We start from the raw sequence: 21,240 nt of genomic DNA, 5'->3' as shown, positions 1-21,240 counted from the left end.
TAACAATTGGAACAATTTGGAAATGCTTGTCTATGAGTCAGATAAATCAGGGGCTGATTTTTTTGGTGGGAATAGTTGCATATTTACATATGATATGATATATGATAACATCACGTCACATATCCATATCATATCATATACTATATCAAGTGAATTATATTGTTTTCTTTAGTTCTGGAAAAAATTCCTTGCATAACTATTTTTTTACTCCCAGAATTTGTGTTCCCTATTATTTTCTTCATTAGGACAGGCTTCTTTCCATTTCCTAAAGAAAAACTACCTTCCTTTTACACCTTCCTGGATGCTGTTAGAGTCAAGCATGTCTCTCATGAATGCTTCTGATCCAGCTTTTGGACCATTCTTTCTTACCCTGCCAAAAACATCCTTATTGACTCCCAGTTACTGTGATTGTTAATTAACATTCAGGCATTAAGAAGAGTTTTGGCTCTCTTGATTTTTCCTTGCAGTCTTTTTCCCACAAGCATGAAAATGATTGACAAAAACCCTCTTTTGGAAGATACAGCACCCAGTGGCACAAATTTTCTTTGGTATTCTCAAGACAGAATATATAGACTTGAAAACTGGCTGTTATAAATTGGGAGTTGAGCTTTTCTTACTGGTGAATTATCTTTTAGTAAGATTCTTCCCCAAAAGAATCAACATTACCTTTGGTGAATATTTTCTGTCCATCTGTTTAGAGAGTTTCATAAATAAACGGCAATGGCCTCTCTCCTCAGTTAATTTAGGTATGATGTTTAATATTAATTTTTATGAGCATTTTGATTTACTCTCCCAAGGTCCAAATGGAATAACTTATAAAATATCTAATAGTAGAGTTACTAAGTAATAGCTCAACTATTTTGCCTTAAATTCTTCTTTAAAACGTGGAAATAAAAAATGTACATTTTGTAAAACAACTTGACATGGCAATTTATCCAATCTATACACTGTGCGTATGTGTATAAAACTCTCTCTCACCCACACACACCTACATATATAGCTCAGCACAGGGCCAGGTTTCAAAACCCGTCGCTACCAGTTTGCATGCTGCCACTCCGGGGTGAAGTGGTAGCAACCTACCACTGGCTCAGCATGAACCAAATAAAAAATACTAAAATCAAATTAAGAAGAGTAGTTATGAAATGTTGCCTGAAATAAACCTTTTCGTCCATTTGCCCATCTGCTTTTAAGTATATAAATGGACAGAAACCATTCAGTGATACGACAAGAGTAAAACATCATACCTGCCATTCCTACCAATGAATATAGTCCAGCTCCCAATCTCCAAGGTTTAAAATATAGATCCTCCCTTAAGAAGATGCTTGCTGTTCATTTTGAAGCAGGTATTTTATGATCATAATATTGTGGGTATTCTGAAACTCTCATTCTACCCTGATTCAAAAATGTCTCATGTGTAACAACAAAGTCAGTTTTCGGTGGACTGCCTTGACTTTGGAAATGAGTTTGCAGTGTAGGAAGTTAGCACCCACCCCTCTCCTGGAAGAGTGAAATATTTTAGGAAATATGAAAAAGGCAGAATATTATATTTCCCTGGGATAAGCATGTTTTGAAGCAGCTCCCATCTTCCTGCCCCCACCCTTTGTCAATGGGCCATTAAGGCCTGGGCCAGTCTATTCTACATAACAAAGATCTACCTCCTTCAGGCAGAGCCATAGTAGGAATTGCCAAAGATCCAACAAGGATTAGCCCTCTACACAATAGCAGCAGAAACTCACCACATGTGACCTGGGAAGCACATGTGACCATCAGCCAGCAAGGCCCCCACCCCCTGGGAGTCTGACAACCAATCAGGGTACTCTTTTGGGGCCCCAAGAAATGCAGAGCCAGAGAGAGCATAAAAACCCGAGGATTTACTGTATCTGCCCCTTTTCTGTTCAGGAACTCAAGCCATGTGATCCTGTCCACCATTAAACCATCTTTCCAAGCAGTCTCCATGTTTCCAGTGTCTGTTTTCCCCACTTGGAGCAGAACCCAGAAGGATGTTTCTTCCAACAGCAGAACAAGACATGGCATAGCTTCACCCTGAATCACTGCAAGTTTGCAGAATTCCAATAATATTTTATTGTAGCATTATCTATGTGTGAAATATTTTAGACTAGCAAACTTGGGTCCAAATAACCTCTGAACCTCTGATCTATCAGTTTCTTTGAAATACATTTTATTTAAAAATATTAACAAAGAATGCAGCAACCTTTCTTCTTTCTTATCTTTTGACACAGATCTCTAGAGAGGAAATGATCCTTGGGGTTCCCATTGAAATGTATTTTGTTTTCTTCAGTAACTTTAAGTAGTTGTTTGGGTTTTTTTGCTGATTGCAAAATCCTCTACTTTTAAATTATTGCTTGTTTATACATAGTTTTGAGTTCATTCTGATCTGTTTACCCCTGATTTGCAGATCACATGCTTTGTTTTGTTAATGAATAATTTTGGCATTTATCACAGTGGGAGAATGACAGTTTTTACTTTGTAAACAGTCTGACGTCCTGGGAGCTGCATGTCATATAAAATTGTGTAAATAAATTCTATGCATGGAAGAGAGGCAGAATTTCTCTGCTCAACTGTGACTCAGATTTCACTGTTTCCTACCAAATCTGATGGGAACTAAAGATCACCTTTTATATACCTATTTGCATTGTCCTGGACTAGTTTCCTTTTATTTTACATGACACTAGATAAAATACTAACCTTGGATACTTGGCTTTTATACACTGAGTTTCAGCTCTAATACAGCAGCATATTGTGTAATATACCTCATCTTATTAAACCTGATGACAATGATTTTCCATTAAGATCCTCCATGTTTTCTTCCTTTAGGCAAGGATATTTAGGAATTCCTGAAACTTATTTATTCATGCAATTAAAAACAGTTTTCTACTAGCTAGCTTGTGTTCTACTCTTTTTCCAAAGCTTTTTATAGTTTATGAACAAATGGCTGCTCTGTGGAATTGCAGCATATTCCTTATGCTCGTATAATATTTAAGCAAAGTCCATTCAGGGATTTCTATTGTGCTTTTAGCCCAACCAGATACAATACAGCAGTGTTTGTAAGGTCTGCAAATCTTGAAGGTTCGCAAAGTCCTTGGAGGAAAGCCATTCCAGGAAAGATGATTGAACAATGGTTTGAAAAGACAGCGTGTTGGAGAGGATCAGGGAGATCCACTTCCAGTCTTCTCAGTCATGGGAGCTCATCTATTTCACAGGGCTGTTGCACAGATAAAATTAGAGACGGGATAGATGGCTTCTGAAAGGAAATCAGAATATAAACCTGAATAATAACAATTACATTTCCTCAAAAAAAGTTTTTAGAAATTTGATACTGATGTCTAAGATTGGGAATATTTTCCCATACAGCTCAATGAAGTTACAAAGAAAGAACAGATAATCAAGTCAAGATGATATGATGATCTCTGACACAAAGGCCCAAAATTACTGTTGCAAGAAAAAGTATGTGAACCCCTTGGGATTACGTGGAGTTTTGCATGAATTGGTCATAAAATGTGCTCTGAACTTCATCTAAGTCACAACAATAGAAAAACACAGTCTGCTTAAAATAATTCTACACAAACATTAGATGTTGCCATGGTTTAATTGAACATAACATGTAAACATTCACAGTGCAGGGAGGAAAAAGTATGTGAGCCCCTAGCCTAATGACTTCTCCAAGAGCTAATTGGAGCCAGGAGTGAGCCAACCTTGACTCCAATCAGTGTGATGATATTGGATGTGTTGCTGACAGCTGTCCTGCCCTTTAAAAACACACACCTGTTTTGAGTTTACTGGTTTCAAGAAGCACTGTCTGATGTGAACCATGCCTCGCAGAAAAGAGCTCTCAGAAGACTTACGATCAAGAATTGTTGACTTGCATGAAGCTGGAAAGGGTTACAAAAGTATCTCCAAAAGCCTTAATGTTCACATGTCCACGGTAAGACAGACTGTCTACAAATGGAGAAAGTTTAGCACTGTTGCTACTCTCCCTAGGCGTGGTCGTCCTGTAAAAAATGACTGCAAGAGCACAGCGCAGAATGCTTCATGAGGTAAAGAAGAATCCTAGAGTGTCAGCTAAAGACCTACAGAAATCTCTGGCACATGTTAACATTTTTGTTGATACATCTACAATAAGGAAAACATTAAACAAGAATGGAGTACATGGGAGGACACCACCGAGGAAGCCATTGCTGTCCAAAAAAAATATTGCAGCACGTTTGAAATTTGCAAAAGAGCACCTGGATATTCCACAGCACTACTGGCAAAATATACTGTGGACAGATGAAACCAACATTGAGTTGTTTGGGAAGAACACACAACACTATGTGTGGAGAAAAAAAGGCACAGCACACCAACATCAAAACCTCATCCCCACTGTAAAACATGGCGGAGGGAGCATCATGATTTGGGCTGCTTTGCTGCCTCAGGGCCTGGACGGATTTTTTTTTTTTAATTTGATTTATATGCCACCCTTCTCCGAAGACTCAGATTCGAACCCTGCAGTAATTGCAGGCAGCTGGTCTTAATAACCAGCTTAATAACAGGGTGCCTTAAACCCCTGTACTACTGTTGTCATTGATGGGAAAATGAATTCCAGAGTTTATCAAGACATTTTGCAGGAAAACGTACGACCATCTGTCTGCCAAATGAAGCTCCGCAGAGGATGGGTGATGCAACAGGACAATGACCCAAATCATACAAGTAATTCAACAAAAAAATGGCTTCAACAGCACAGAATACGCCTTCTGGAGTGGCCCAGTCAGAGTCCTGACCTCAATCCGATTGAAATGCTGTGGCATGATCTTAAGAGAGCGATTCACACCAGACATCCCAAGAATATTGCTACACTGAAACAATTTTGTGAAGAGGTCCAAAATTACTCCAGATCGTTGTGCAGGTCTGATCTGCAACTACAGGAAACGTTTGGTTGAGGTTATTGCTGCCAAAGGAAGGTCAACCAGTTATTAAGTCCAAAGGTTCACATACTTTTTCCTCCCTGCACTGTGAATGTTTACATATTATGTTCAATTAAACTATGGCAACATCTAATGTTTGTGTAGTATTATTTTAAGCAGACTGTGTTGTGACTTAGATGAAGTTCAGAGCACATTTTATGACCAATTCATGCAAAACTCCACGTAATCCCAAGGGATTCACATACTTTTTCTTGCTAGGGTTGCCAGGTGTCCACTATTTGAGCGGACAGTCCACTTTTTTCACATTATGTTCACTATTTTTTTTCACAAAATAGTGGACATTTTTTTTTTATTCAAAAGCTTTATGATGAAATGGTACGTAAGTTTTGCGAGTCAGAATTCCATGAAGTTTTGCGTCATGTTCCAACACGTTGGTTAAGTTTGTTTAAAGCGGTTGAAAGACTTCTTTTAAACTGGATACTTCTAAAATCGTATTTTATTTCTCTTGGATCTGATGAGTACCATAAGGTTATCTGGAACCTTATTTCGGATCAGGAAATGAACTCGCAAAGGACGATGAACCAACAATTTCAGAATTGTATTTATATTTCACGCACTTCTTCATGTCAATAATGCAAGACACCCTACTGAAGCTGGAAAGCAAGAAAATTCTTGCATGTGATCTTCACATTATCGTGTAAGCTGCGTGATTCTTTGCAAAAAAAAATATGATGAGCAGTTTTTTGGAATGAAAGTTTTATTTGCCTTACATAAAAAACATTTGCCTGAGAATGCTGTGCAAAAGTTCAAGAAAGAAGCCATCAACGTGTATCAAAGAGCCATTGCGTACCTAGAAAAGTGGTATAATTTCACCGATTCAGTATATGAGACGCTAAATTGTTTCAATCTAATTGATCGCAATAATCCTCCAACTTTAGAAGAAATGACGAACATCTGGTTATTATCACCATGGCGAGAAGAACTTCCACCCAACACTCTCTTCAATGAAATTTCTGCCTTAGAAGAAGTTTATGTTCATCTGCAGGGCGATTCATCCCTTGATAAGTGGACGTACTTTTTCAAGAAAGAGCCAGCTCCGAGTTTACTGAAACTGTTCCAGTATTGTGTATCAATTCCGGTATCAAATGCAAACGTTGAACGAATTTTCAGCGTCATGGGAAATTTGTGGACTGACGAACGTAACCGACTACTTGTACCATCAGTTCGAAGTGAACTTTGTATATTTTTTAATATTTCTCAACATTGTACTGAAATTAAAGAATTATTCCTTAAACACAAAGAATTGATCAAAGCTGTGCAGTCAAATAAAAAATACACACGACAGCAAAGTAATAATAATAATAATAATAATAATAATTTTATTTCTATACCGCCCTTCTCCCGAAGGACTCAGGGCGGTGTACAGCCAATTTAAAAACACAAGACACAACAATAATTAAAAATTAAAATAATTAAATAGATTTGGCCGATTTAAAACCCCAAAAATTTAAAATACCCCAATTTAAAATTATTAAGTTGATAGCCCGGCCTGGCGGAACAACAGGGTCTTCAATGCGCAACGAAACACCCGGAGGTCGGAGATCTTGCGTATTTCCGGGGGCAGTTCATTCCACAGGGCTGGGGCTCCCACAGAGAAGGCCCTCCCCCTGGGTGTCACCAGCCGACATAACTTGGCTGATGGCACCCTGAGGAGACCCTCTCTGTGGGAGCGGACTGGTCGGTGGGAGGCTATTGGTGGCAGAAGACGGTCTCGAAGGTAAAGTAAAATGTAATTTAATATTTTACATATTATTATAATATATTTGATGTTTTGAATTTTAAGTAAAGTTTTGAAGTGATTATTTTAATACGTGTTAAAATGTTTGTAAGAAAATATATAATTTAATTGTAATTTTTTAAAAAATTTTTACTACTTAAACCCCCCCCCCCGCTTGTACGCTATTTTTTGGAAGCAGACCTGGCAACCCTATTTCTTGCAACTGTATACTGAAAAAGTTGGGAAAGGGAACAGCTCCTACTTTTGATTCAATACAAGTCTTTGAGAAAATAATTATATAAATGATGGTTTCTAGTGATGTGAAAGCAACTAAAGCAACTGCTAGAATACAGCAGGGTGGATAAAAATCAATGATTTTTTTTAAAAATCAAAAAAATCAGATTTTTTAAATTTAAATCGGATTTTTTTGATTTAAATCGGATTTTTTTGATTTTTATCGAATTTATTTTAATAAAAAACTTTTGGGGTAAAAATCTATCGTAAGATAGTTTTCTATTTAAGATACATAAATAATTTAGTTTATTCAGCATGAAATGGAGCTTAGTTATGTAGCATGAGGCTATATAATCTGCAACACTGGGACTATTGGTGAGTCAACAGTGGATCAAAGGAGTAGCAGAGATGACAGCTGCTCTTTAAAAATTATGATTTAAATCGAGTTGATTTAAATCAAGCCTTTTTACTAGTGATTTAAATCATGATTTAAATAGTGATTTAAATCAACTTGATTTAAATCAAATCCACCCTGGAATACAGAGAAAAATATTTCCAGTGTCATAATTGGAAAAGCTACCCAAACATGTTGGCAGATGAACGTTAGTAATTTTAACTTTCTATTGGGCATTCTGGAATTTTTCAAACATTTATAAACAATTCCTTAATTACAAATCTATAACAAAGAGGATGCTTCCCAGAAAAACACCACTATCATGGTATATAAATTCAATTATTATTATTATTATTATTATTATTATTATTATTATTATTATTATTAATAATAATAATAATAATAATAATAAAACAAAACATTCTTGCAATATGCTGCTACAGAAAGAGTAGATGTTTTATGAAGGATTCTCATTCATGTGAAATGATGGTGAAATGCCAGACAATCCTACTATTATTCTGCATGATAGCAGTGTTCCAATATTTGAGGGGCTTCTACAAAGATGAGGGGGGTCAAACTATTTTCCAAAGCACCAAAAGGCAAGATGAGAAACAATGGATGGAAACTAAGAAGAGAAACAATCTAAAATTAAGGAGAAATTTTATAATGGTGAGAGCAATCAACCAATGGAACAGCTTGCTTTCAGAAGCTGTGGGTGTTCAATTACTGGAGGCTTTCAAAAAGAGACTGGACAACCATTTATCTGAAATGGTTGTCCATATCTCCTGCTCGAGCAGGGGAGTAGAAGACCCCCGAGGTCCTTTCCAATTTTATTATTCTATGTATAATTTCATGAGCATCCTAGAATGTTTCAAAATCCATGCAGTCTGAAGTTCCATAGCACAAAAATATTTCTGGAAAGAGTTATCTAAAATGTACCCAAAGAATCTCATGAGGCATAGTAAGCTATTGATTCAGAGCAAATATTCTATCAGAACCTTCTGAGTTCTTGCATAATTGTGTTTTTTTCATGTTATGCCTACCACAAAACATAATTAAAAAAACAACATCCCTCATTAAGCAGCCCCATACATTCATGATCCAGAAATAAGCTGAACAAACCACATCAAACCAGCCAAATAATTTCTTGTTTCAAATCTTCATGGTTTGTACTGCTTGATTTACATGCAATTGAGAAAACACAATATACAGTAAATCACTTTCCTTGAGTTGCATATCCTTCCAATACATTAGAAAACATGTCCTGATAATAATAAACAAAAAACATGAAAGCATTATGATGTGAACTTTTGAATGAAATAGTCATGTTTTTCTTCAGTTTTGGGCAACCACACTGATGTGCTTTCCTGTCCTCTACCATCCCCCGGAGTCCATTTAAGCTCACGTCAACTGCTTCAGTGACTCCATCCAGCCACCTCATTCTCTGTCGTCCCCTTCTTCTTTTGCCCTCAATCTTTCCCAGCATTAGGCTCTTCTCCAGTGAGTCCTTCCTTCTCATTAGGTGGCCAAAGTATTTGAGTTTCATCTTCAGGATCTGGCCTTCTAAAGAGCAGTCAGGGTTGATCTCCTCTAAGACTGACTGGTTTGATCGCCTTGCAGTCCAAGGGACTCACAGGAGTCTTCTCCAGCACCATAGTTCAAAGGCCTCAATTCTTCGGCGCTCAGCCTTTCTTATGGTCCAACTTTCATAGCCATACATTGCAACTGGAAAAACCATAGCCTTGACTAGACGCACTTTTGTTGGTAGGGTGATGTCTCTGCTTTTTAGTATGCTGTCTAGATTTGCCATAGCTTTCCTCCCCAGGAGTAAGCATCTTTCAATTTCTTGGTTGTAATCCCCATCTCTGGTGATCTTGAAGCCCAGGAAAATAAAATCTGTCACTACCTTCATTTCTATCCCATCTATTTGCCAGGAATTGAGAGGGCTGGATGCCATGATCTTAGTTTTCGTAATGTTGAGTTTCAAGCCAACTTTTGCACTCTCCTTCACCTGCATCAAGAGGCTGTTTAGTTCCTCTTAATTTTCTGCCATTAGAGTGGTATCGTCTGCATATCTGAGGTTGTTGATATTTCTCCTGGTAATCTTAATTCCAATTTGTGATTCATCTAGCCCCGCCTTTCTCATGATGATATATACATAAAAGTATAGAAAATCAGAAAGAAGGCTTAAGATATATTAGCTTTCATTGTTTTTTAAAGTAACATATTCATCTATTTTTAAAATAGTTATATTTTAAGGAAATGTTAACATATCAGATTTAATACTGGTAATCATACAAAAGGTCTACATATTTTTTCATTGTTATTGTAGGCCAGATGTAAAATTCCTATATCTAGGGTTTCTAGGGCTAAGCCAATTTATCTCCTAAAACAGTGGCATCTGTTACATTTCCCCCCTTTTTTTTCACAGACCAAACAGCCATGCACACCAAACTACTCTCAAAGTACATTATGACAAACATAAATTTGCTGATATGTTTGCATATACGTTTGGACAAGATCAACATTTCTGATTAGATGACATTGCAAATCAGCTCCGAACTTCAGAAGCTCTTTGAGTTTGTCAGACAATATGCATTCTTCAAAAGTGATCCAACAATAAAATTCAAAGCATGCATATAAAAACATAATGGTATGGAAAGCCTGCTTGAAGCCATGGAAAACCTGTAAGCAGGGATACAGAATAAAAAGATTGGAGCATCAATTTCCTTGCCATGTCAACAAAAGAGAGTGGAAACTGATATGTAGCCAAAATGACCTTATTTCCAGGATCAAGGATCCCCAGGTTTTGCAAAAGCACAGAGATACATCAAGGGTAAAAGAGCCTAAGATGAAGAAAAAGCAAGCACAAGCTAAAGAAAATTAAGAATACTTCATAGTGATACAACATTGAGCAAAGGAACTCTAGAATGCCAGGAGAAAAAGGAGCATGAAACCATTAGAAAAAATGATATAGCTAGCTAGCTCCAACCTGCAGCAAGGCTTACAATTCCTACTTATTATGTAACAAAATTTTCCATCACTTTCCATCATAATAGAGCTTCGGGATCTAGGCTCCAAAAATCTAGACCAGTGATGACGAATCTTTTCGGCACCGAATGCTGAAAAGGGAGCACACGCTCATCTGGACCACAACCTGGAAGAGGAGCTGGCCAGGGCGCATGCGCCCACCTGAAAATGAAATTCTGGTTTCTGGTGTGCACGCCAGCCAGCTAGTTTTCCGGGTTTCTGGTGCACATGTACATGCGACAATCAGCTGACTAGCGTACATGCTCTTGCAGGAAAATGGAAGACCAGACCAGCTCTTCCAATTTCTGGCACTGCTGCACGCAAGAAGGCCAGCTGATCATCATGCGTGCAATGTGCGCCAGAAATCCAGAAGAGGAATGGGTGATGCCGCACGTGCCAGGTGACATGGCTCCATGTGCCACTTCGGGCACTCGTGCCATAGGTTTGCCATCACGGATCTAGACCAATGTATGAAAGTAAAAAGAGATGTCACCTAGAAATGTGGGTCAAGATCTGATAGCCTGAAGTAAGAGACTCAGACAGATGAAAGTTTGGTCCATAAGGAAAGTCATTATTGGCTAAGATACAATATTCTTTCCCTTGTAATCTCTGAGGTGAAAATCTCATTAAGACTACACTGGAATTGGTTTCTTGTATCAGATGCATTAACCACTTACAATACACTAGTCTTATTAAGGATATTAATTTTAGCACAGGGTATGCAACATGGTACTGGCAGACATCAATGTGCCATCCCAAAACTTTTTCATTGCCCACTAACCTCCATGTCTCATCTGACACTCTCACTGTGTGCAAGCACAAGTATTCATTGTATATTTATCTTGAATACCTTAAACAATGAAGGAGACTTAGATTCTTTACTTACTGTTCAATTTGATAAATGCTTCATCTATTCTCATGATAGTTTCTTCATATATTGCTCTTATATTCAGCACAACTCCCACTCTGTATTTGCATACAACATTCCATAATTCAAAATCTATTCATCATACACTTGGTCTAAAACAGCAACATATGATAGATCTCACATTCATGTATTTCTCAATAACCTGATGAGCAAAAATACATTTGCAGAGACCCTATGTGCCAGAAAGCCACTTCTCAAATTTTGTTCCCTGACACCTCTTATTTACTTTCTATCAGAATTCTGACAAGCACCCTCCCAGGCATACTTAACAGACTAATCCCCTTGTCATTTTTTGCATTCATTCTTGATAAGTTTTGTTTTGAATAGCCAACAATAGCAACATTCTTCCAATGATTGGGCATATATAAAACTTGCATGCATGAAATACAAACAACATTAAGCAAAATGCTATTGCATTAGCAAATCATACCCATAATTTAACATTTTTCCCATTGTAGATTATACTTGCGCCCTTATCTTTTGTCAACATTCTCACAGTTTTTATGACTTTTTCTTTTTAACATTTATTATATTGATTTAAATTCTAGTCTTTGACATACAAGTAATCCTCGGATTACAGCCATTCGTTCAGTGACCATTTGAAGTTACAACAGAACTAAAAAAGTGACTTATGACCGTTTTTCACACTTATGACCATTGCAGTATCCCCATGTCAAAATTTGGCTGCTTGGCAACTGGCATATATTTATGACCATTGCACTGTCCCAGGGTCATGTGATCATAATTTGTAACCTTCCTAGCTGGCTTCCGTCAAGCAAAGTCAATGGGGGAAGTCAGATTTGCTTAGCAGCCGCATGATTCACTTATCAACTGCAGTGATTTGGTTAAGAATTGTGGAAAAATAAGTCATAAAATGGGGCAAAACTCACTTAACAAGTATCTTGTTTAGGAACAGGAATTTTGAGCTCAATCGCGGTTGTAAGTCAGGGACCACCTGTATCACCATCATTCCTGTACAAATCTCTAAAATAATGATTCATTACTCCAGCATTCCCTTCAGTTTCATCCAGCGTTATATAATCGTTTAAAAAAAATGCTTCATTTCATTCTGCTGGAGGCTCCTCATTTAGCAATTTCACACTCACTTCCAAAACAATTATAATTTTTATCAAAATTGCAGGTATCCTCCACTTACAATTACTCATTTAGTGACTGTTCAAAGTTACAACAGCACTGAAAAAAGTGACTAACAACCAATCCTTCCACTTATGACGTTGCAGCAGCTCTATGGTCACATGATCAACATTTGGTTGCTTGGCAACCAGCATGTATTTATGGTGGTTGTGGCATCCCAGGGTCATGTGATCTTTACCTGCAACGTTCCCAGTCAGTTTCTGACAAAGTTAACAGGGGAAGCCAGATTTTCTTAATGACTGCATGATTCACTTAATAACTGGTTGTAAATCAAGGACTACCTGTATTGTGCATTCTCTATCTTCTTTTAATCTTAATCTTTGCTTTCTTTCACTATATTTTTCCAATTATATTTTTCTTTCTATAAGCAAACAACATGTTGACTTTTTTGTTCTCTTTTCTTTCTCACTCATCCAGCGTTCTAATGTTAATAACACAAAGCTCTATAATACTTTGTAATGTAAGTTTGTTCACTCTGTCCAAGCAGTTTCCCACACCCTCTTTCATTACATCCACTTTCCATTCATTCTGTTAAGGACTTTAATCTTGTCATACAGGAGTTACAGTATCTGTTCTTACAGTCCCTCTGTATTCACTGCAGGGTGGATTTGATTTAAATCGAGTTGATTTAAATCACAATTTAAATCATGATTTAAATCACTAGTAAAAAGGCTTGATTTAAATCAACTCGATTTAAATCATAATTTTTAAAGAGCAACTGTCATCTCTGCTACTCCTTTGACCCACTGTTGACTCACCGATAGTCCCAGTGTTGCAGAATATACAGCCTCATGCTACATAACTAAGCTCCATTTCATGCTGAATAAACTAAATTATTTATGTATCTTAAATAGAAAACTATCATACGATAGATTTTTACCCCAAAAGTTTTTTATTAAAATAAATTCGATAAAAATCAAAAAATCCAATTTAAATAAAAAAAATCCGATTTAAATTAAAAAAATCTGATTTTTTTGATTTTTTTTAAAAAATAATTGATTTTTATCCACCCTGATTCACTGTAGTTTCTCTTTCCTAAGATTTACTCTTAACTCTACCAAAAACTCAGAACTTCTCATCACTCTTGTATCCTTTGTTAATTCTTTCAGGCTTTCATCTTATCAATTCAAGTATACTTTTAGATTCACTCTTTTGCTATGTTTATGCATAAACTTTTGCTATAATATGTATTCATAACACATTTTTTCTAAGCAAATATTCAGCAAACAAGCACCATTCTCATTCATACTACTTGGATACTTAGACAGCTTAATCATGTTCCTCAAAATTAGGAATTCATGGTAGGTTCATATTATCCTCCTGTTAGTAGCAATATGGGTGAATGAGAACGAGACAAGTAGGTACACATATTGACTCATCATGGGTTAGTCAATCAAAACTTTTACATAACTTTTTTATTAGCACTATAGGGAAGGACTAGATTACAGGCCTTTATGTAGGATTCCCCATTAACAGTAGGGATTCAGCACAAATTTATTGTGGCATGTTTTGGCCAATATGTAACAAGCTCAAGAAACTGCATAGTCCAGTTCTATTCTAAGCATGATCTTACAGTTCTGTACAATGTGGGATCTCTAATCTAAAGACTATGAGAGAGCCCTCATACATTTGCCTGGTAGGAAGTAAATGCTTTATATAGCATACTGATTTTTATACAGCAAACTCATGGAATCATCCTTCCCCTTTAAGGAGGCAATTCATAGTAAACAACCGTTTCTTTCATGTGCTATCTTCCCCGATTCAAATAAAATCCAGAAGATAACCAATTGACTTTAAAACAAACAAACACAAAACCTCGCAATACTTTGTGATAGTAAAAAAAAAAAAAAAAGGAGAAGGACAAAAGATACCCGGTTCGGGAGACTGGATGTTTAAAAAAGGAAAAAAGCAAGGCAAAGATTGATCTCTAGGGGTTACTAGAAAAAACAAACGTTACGCCCCCAAAGGAATGGGAACAATCTGCGTGGCCATTCTCGTCTTTGAAAACTAACACCTCGGAAATCAGCTGTTCCCTCCCCCGCCGCCCCCGAGTGAGAATGTTAAGCCTCGCTTCGTCCAAGACGCTAAGTGAAAATGTGGCTGGCTACATGGGAGGTAAGCCTATCGTGCCAGCCAGCCAGTGTGTTTACTTTATAGTTCAGTGTGTTATCTGGAACGAGATTACTTCAATACAGCATTGTGCTTCAGCTGATGCTCGGCAGAGGGGCTGTAAGAAAGCAGCCGGTTTCTCCAGCCCCCACTCCCGGACGCCAAAAGTGACTCTTTTCTGGCAACCCTTTTCCAAATGGTTTCTACAATAGGACCGACGGGGGGGGGGGGGAACAGGAGAAAAGAGCCTCGCCTTCGGAGGGACCCCGCATTTCCCCTCTGGCTCTCCCCTCCACTGAACTAAAGGGGGTCCTCGTTTCCCACGCCATTCCACTAGTTACCAGGGCAGATTCGACCCATTCTGCGCCTTACCTCTCGGGGTTGCTGAGTAGCCCTCACAAGGCAGAAAAAGTCCTCAGAAGAAGCCGCGGCGGGATCGGAAAAGACGCAACTAAGTTAAGCAGCGGGAGGAAAAGAAAGCGGGGAGCGAACGAAGCGACCGGGCTTTGTTTCGTCTTCGGAGCCCGCCAGCTCCTGGCTCCTGTTGCGTCCCTCGGGAGGAGCGGCACTTCGGGAGGGAGACGAGAGAGAGAGAGAAAGAGACGGGAGGGGGCGGGGCGGAGAGAGCGCGCCAGAGTTCTCCCGGCCGCGCCAGGCTCGGCAGTGCGCTCCCACCCCCCGCGATCTGCAGAGGGCAGTCCGGCCCGAACCAGGGCGGACAGCGGGAGCTTCGGAAAGGAAGAGGAAGTCGCGTTTGGGCAGAGGACTGGGAGCAAACAGGGAGGAAGGGAGGGAGTCAGTCCGGAAAGGCGGGAGCCCGGTCAGCAGCCAGGGAGCCGGCGGGGCGGGCGGCGACCAGGTTGGCACTTGAGGAATGCCGAGCGGGCTGGGGCAGAACCGCAGGCAGGAGAGGAATCGCAGGTGGCTGGGCTTCGGCTTCGGGGCTGGGCGTACTTTCAGCCGCAAACACGAAATCCGTGCGAGTCGGCCGTCGCGAAACGTGGCAAAACAAAGCCTTTGCGGGTCGCTGGGCGCTTTTCCCCGTCGCCAGGTAGACCGTTCCCTGGTGATTGCTTTTTAAGCACAGATTCGAGGATTGTGTAAAAAGCATTCCCTTTTAAAGGATAGTTGTAAGAACAGGTCCTCGAATTACGACTATAACTGGGTCCAGAATTTCCCTTAAGCAAGGTGGTCGTTAAGTGAGTCGCTCCTCATTTTAGGACCATTTTGGCATAGTTGTTAAGCAAATCCAGCTTCCCCAATTAACTTATTTTATCCTGGTGGATGGTTGGGAAGGTCACAAGTCACATGATCTCAGGATTCTGCAACCATTGTAAATACATACCTGCTGCCAAGTGCCCACATTTTGTTTACATGACTGTGGGAATGTTGTGATGCTCTTAAGTGTGAGTACTGATTGTAAGTCACTTCTTTCAGTGCCTTTATAACTTTGAACGTCACTAAACAAATAATTGTAAATCAATGACTACCTGTACAGCACAGTCTGTTTGAGATATTTGTAACAGAGGTTAGAAATTATAGTCCTTTCTATATGATACTTCTATTAACCTGGGTTACCTGATACAGGTTGTAAAAGTCTTGATGAGTATTACTATAGAGAGTAGAAAGCTGCTATTTAGGGGCTGTCTGGAATTTTGCAGACCAGATGTGATAGCATTCATTAACACCTTACCATCCCAAAAACACACAGGCAAGGTAAACCTATCCACAGTGTCCACTTCTTTGTCAGCCTGGTCAGCTAAATTCAGCATTTTTTAGCCTTGGAAGGGCTTGATGCAAAAAGATACAAAACTCCCATGGAAACCGCCTTCTGTGTTCCCTTCCAGGCCCTGCTGGAACGCGCTCTGCTCAGCCAAACCAGTGAAACTCGCCAGCTGCACATAAATGTAATAAGACATAAATCTTCTATTTAAAGACATAAATTCTGCTACTTGTTCTGGGCAAAACTACTTATTTTAGTAGGGGGGAAAAAGCCTGGCATCCCCATTTCCCAGCCACAAAACTAGAAAGGATTTATGCAATGATAAAATCATGCCCAAAGAAAACATTTTTACAAATAACTAGAATTGTATGAAAATGGTTGAAATGGGGCTTTTTGAAGAAAAAAATTAACAAAACAGAAAGATCAGAAAGCTTTAATGTAGTAAAGCATATTTTATTGAACTTAACAATAGAGGTAATACATTCAAATTACACTTTAATTAATATTACTGGGAATGACAGACACTTCTCATTCCTAATTTCAGAGCCATTTGATTAAATGTTACTGATGAAAAATTAAATATTGCTTTTGATTCTAAAAATGATAATCAACTTTAGTTCTATAATATACTCAAAATTAAGCATTTAAGTCAAATGACTTGGAGATCCCAAACATTTTAGTGAAGCTCACATTTCAACTTAGCTTTGATATTCATTTATTTGAGGAATTGCCTCTTCCCTATTTCATCTGCCCATCCCATCCGAACCAACCGAATGGGCATGTTACTCATTCTGCTGTTCAGGGAACTACGGTACATTTTGCTGTGGCTCTCAAATCTTCTCCCCCACAAATATGAGGTAGGCTCATGACTCTAGAGCTTTCATAGGTCCCTCAAAACCTGATTCTGCCAGTAGGCCTGGGGACCCCAGACAATGGATGAACTTGTGAGTTGGCTCCATTATTAATAACTTCCCCCGTCTCTTCTTGTTTACTTTTGCTTTTATACATTTTAATGCTTTTAATAGTTATTATATAGGTGGTGGGGGACAAGGAAGAAGCATCCCTGAAAAGTATAGGAATCCTGAACTCTGGCATCCCCTGGGCAACAACACAGAATCAACTGTTTATTCAATGGCAGTGTGACAGTCTTTGTGATCTCCTGGCTTAAAACACATTTATTTAGTATATTGCCATACGCTAAACAAATAATATAGGTAGTCCTTGATTTACTATTGCCACAGGGAATGCCAGAATTGCCATCATAAGTAGGTGCGGTTGTAAAGATGTCATGTGACCATACTGATTTACTCTGGCAATCCTGGCGGCAACATCCCATTGTGGCTGTTAACAGAATCACAGGTCATTAAGCAATAAACCAGCCTCATCAAGCTACTCTGGATTTGATTCTCTGCAAGCAGCCCCAGAACTGTGCAGCTCTCGGGCTGCTTGCCATGCCCCAGGAAGTCCCAGTCCATCCCAGCAAACCCCAACAAACATTTGTTCATCCAGCTGCCTTCTTTCCTATTTCCCTACACTGACCTTTTGCCTTTTGCTATCTCCTTTTTGGACCCAACTTCTTTGTATAAGGTTTCCTGCACATGAGTTCTTGAGTGCTGTCTTTGGAAAGTTACATTGTCTTCATAAATCTATGAGTAGCTGGATCCGAAAAGGAGATAGGAAAGGTAGCAAGGCACTTCTGCTTTGGCCACAGTGGCTGGATGAAAAAGGCAAAAGATCAGCCACAGAGCCATGTGGTTCTGGGTCTGCTTGCTGCTCTGTGAGGCAAAGTGCTGGGATATACATGGAGGAGTGAAAGCACGCTTGCCATCATAAGTGTGAGTAAGCTGCTGCCACACACCCAAATTTTGATCACATGATCATGGAGGCACAGAGCTTTGGGCACGGATCATAAATCCAGTTTTTTAACCCTGATATAACTTCAAATGGTTGTTGAACAAATGGTTATAAGTCAAGGATTAGCTGTAGAAGCTTGAATAGATATCGCTACTTGCAATAAGGTCAATACATTCAAATGGATGAGCCACTATAAATGTACCTTTCAGATTGGGAAATACTTAAATTCAGGAATACTCATGTTCCAGGAGGCTATTTTATGGAAGTGAGATTTAAGCAGCTAGATAAAATGGTTAAATATGTTAACCAAGTTCCTTGTCATGTATTTTTAAAGCACCAGAGATGGAGGACATAGCACATATATTCTTGAATTCCAGTTATATGAGAAAGATCAATATATTGGATTACACATTAGACAAATGGCCTTTTGGGATCCATACATTAAAACAATATATTTCATGTATGTTCAGAACTGAAATATACAGAAATGTTTCTTTTTATCTGAATAAAACAGTATCATTGAGAATTGCATATAAGGATCTGATTGGGATACGACAGAAATTATTTGCATTTCCTTTTAATTCTACTCTTTGCTCTATTTTGTTATATATAATTTTATTGTTCTATATTTTGCATTCTGATATGGCCTTGTGCCTAATCATTAAAGATTATTATTTCAAAGCAAAACATTTTTTCTTCATTTGGCAGTCTTAGTAATGAGTAACAGGATGGGTCATTGACTTTTTAAAGGAGACTTGTAAACATAATGCTTTTGTTTTTTCTTCCTGGAAAAAGGTTCCTGTTCAATTCATTGTTTTTGAATTCTGTTACTAAAATCTGGAACCTTGAAATAATTGCCCATTAGATTCTTTAAGAAAGTATTTTCTTTCCTGCATACAGCAAGAAAGATGAGACAGATTTATGGAACCATGAGCATTAATAAGCCTGAACCATTTTTATCAAACAAAGCTTTAGAAATATTAGAAGAACTAGCAGCTGAAAAAATATTAACTTGTCCAGCAGTAAGCTGAATGTGAGCAGCTTTTGTTTACAGTTGTAAAGACCACAAAAATTAAAGTAAAATTACTCTATCGATAAAGAAGAATATTTGTAGTTCAGGATTGAAATGAGGGGTCATTGGTACTGAGCTTGGTTGTTTTTTGTTTTTTTTTCAGATGTCTCATTACCCAAGCTAGGTGTGTTACAGTACCTAGTTTAGATCATGGAATTGCTATGACCAATAGAATTGCATGAGAAGACATCTGTTGCCAAAAGAAAGATCTTCTAATGTGGAAAATCTACTTAAAGACTGATTATGGAAGATCAAATGATCAAATATCTTTAAATTATAAGCCACCCAGAGTCATCGATTGAGATGGGAGGTTATAGAAATTGAATTAAATAATTAAGTTAAATGTCTCACTTTTCTCCAGATTGGGGTCTCTTTATTGTAATGTCCCTGCAAATGGCAACTAACCTTTATTCTGGAATTCTTATAAAAGATATATATTGACAACAATAGACAGGTCCTCCACCAATGTTTAAATTTATCCACAGCCTTGTTCTGGAAATGAGATCAAATGCAGACTTAATGTCAAGGGATGTGGCAAATGGTACAGAGCTTGTCTTAGATAAATATTTTTCATCCTAATGTTGCTATATTAGGGCAAGTACCAGGATGGAGTGTCCAGTTCTAAAGCCTGCTTGCTCATTTAATTAATCCAATCAATTTGTTGCGGAGATGTTTAGCATAAAACCTGAGCCAGAGAGAACCAATATGGTCTGGTGGTTAAGGCACCAGGCTAGAAAGCAAAAGGCCGTGAATTTAAGCCCTGCCTTAGCCATGGAAGCCAGCTGGGTGACTTTGGGCCAGTCACTCTCTCTCAGCCCAACTCGCTTCATAGGGTGGTTGTTGTGGGGAAAATAAGAGGAGGAAGGTGTGTTGGATATGTTCGCTGGCTTGTGTTACTTGTGAAAATAATAAGGACAGGATGTAAACAAATGAATAAATAAATAAAGCTTACTTACTAATCTAAAATGGCTTAGGGACTAATAGTTAGCAGGCAATTCACAATGAGCCTCTTTATAAATGGGCACTATAATGGCTAAACCCCAGTTCTCTGGTATTTGTGTAGTGTGATTAATGTAGGAGAACAGAGGAGCAATTATATGGGTCCACCATTCCTTATTGTAAGAGTTCAGCAATAATACAATCATTACTTGGGACTTAGCCAGGCTGTTTTATAGGTCTTTCATTTCAGAACTTGCAGTTGATGCCCCATTGGGGTGCTTATCAATACAGAATTTGACTTTGAATTCAGGCAGGCCTTATTGTGCATTCTACTGTTGCTGGTATGAGATAAGAAACTGAAGGGTAGCATTATTTCAATGGAAAGCTACCAAGCACCAAAATAAGGTTTGCTTTCTGACTTTTAATGACACTATTGTTTGTAGCTAGGAAGTCCTGGTAAATTCTCTTTTCTTGGTTTGCACTAGGTCTTTATTCAATTGCTCCAGCAATAAGAGGTCCAGAATATAGTATAAAGCTGGATCCTCCTTTCAGAGTTTAAATTACCTAATCAGCTTGTTTTTACCCTTTAGACATTCTGAACCAAACCAGGCTGAGAAGGGCAAGACTTGCTTTCGTTTCCCCTCCCCTCTTCTGTGGTATCTGAGCACACAGTACTGGCTAGAGCAGCAATGGTTAACCTTTTTGGCACTGAGTGATGAAACTGGAGTGCACACGCGTGCCAGAACCCGGAAGGGAGCAGCTAACCAGTGCGCATTAGTGCCGGAGCAGCTGGTCGGCGCACATGTGCATGACGGAACCCAGAAGAGTAGCTGGCGATGGTGCACGTGCCCACAGAGAGAGCTCTGTGTGCCACCTCTGGTACGCGGGCCATAGGTTCGCCATCATGGGGCTAGAGTAACTGATTAATTTCTATACTATAAAATGTAGTTTTCATGTCTACCCTCAACTATTGTAAAGTAAGTCTGAGACGCTACCTTCGACAAGAGCAGTTCAGGATTTCCCTCTTTGCACTCTTAGGTCCATTTAACACAAACCAGCCTTGACCTTAGATCAAAGTGAATGTTAGCAACAGTAGCCATTTC

At 38.7% G+C, this 21,240-nt stretch overlaps 1 protein-coding gene across 2 annotated transcripts in view; it reads right to left on the bottom strand.

The window, feature by feature from the left end:
* Nucleotides 1-15,472, bottom strand: part of RIN2 (Ras and Rab interactor 2) — an 83,821-nt gene extending 68,349 nt beyond the window's left edge. Inside the window, exon 1 of one of the 2 annotated variants that reach the window (XM_034411740.3) lies at nucleotides 14,922-15,472. The gene's annotated coding sequence lies outside the window, so the exon portion shown is untranslated. The remainder of the gene's footprint in view (nucleotides 1-14,921) is intronic. The other variant, XM_087891274.1, reaches the window with a different exon arrangement.
* Nucleotides 15,473-21,240: the final 5,768 nt, after the last annotated feature.

Source organism: Pantherophis guttatus, chromosome 3, assembly GCF_059756535.1.
Source record: "Pantherophis guttatus breed Tessera chromosome 3, ASM5975653v1, whole genome shotgun sequence".
NCBI classification, from domain to species: domain Eukaryota; kingdom Metazoa; phylum Chordata; class Lepidosauria; order Squamata; family Colubridae; genus Pantherophis; species Pantherophis guttatus.
The sequence above is the reverse complement of the archived record's forward strand: the minus strand, read 5'-3'. Positions and strand labels throughout refer to the sequence as shown.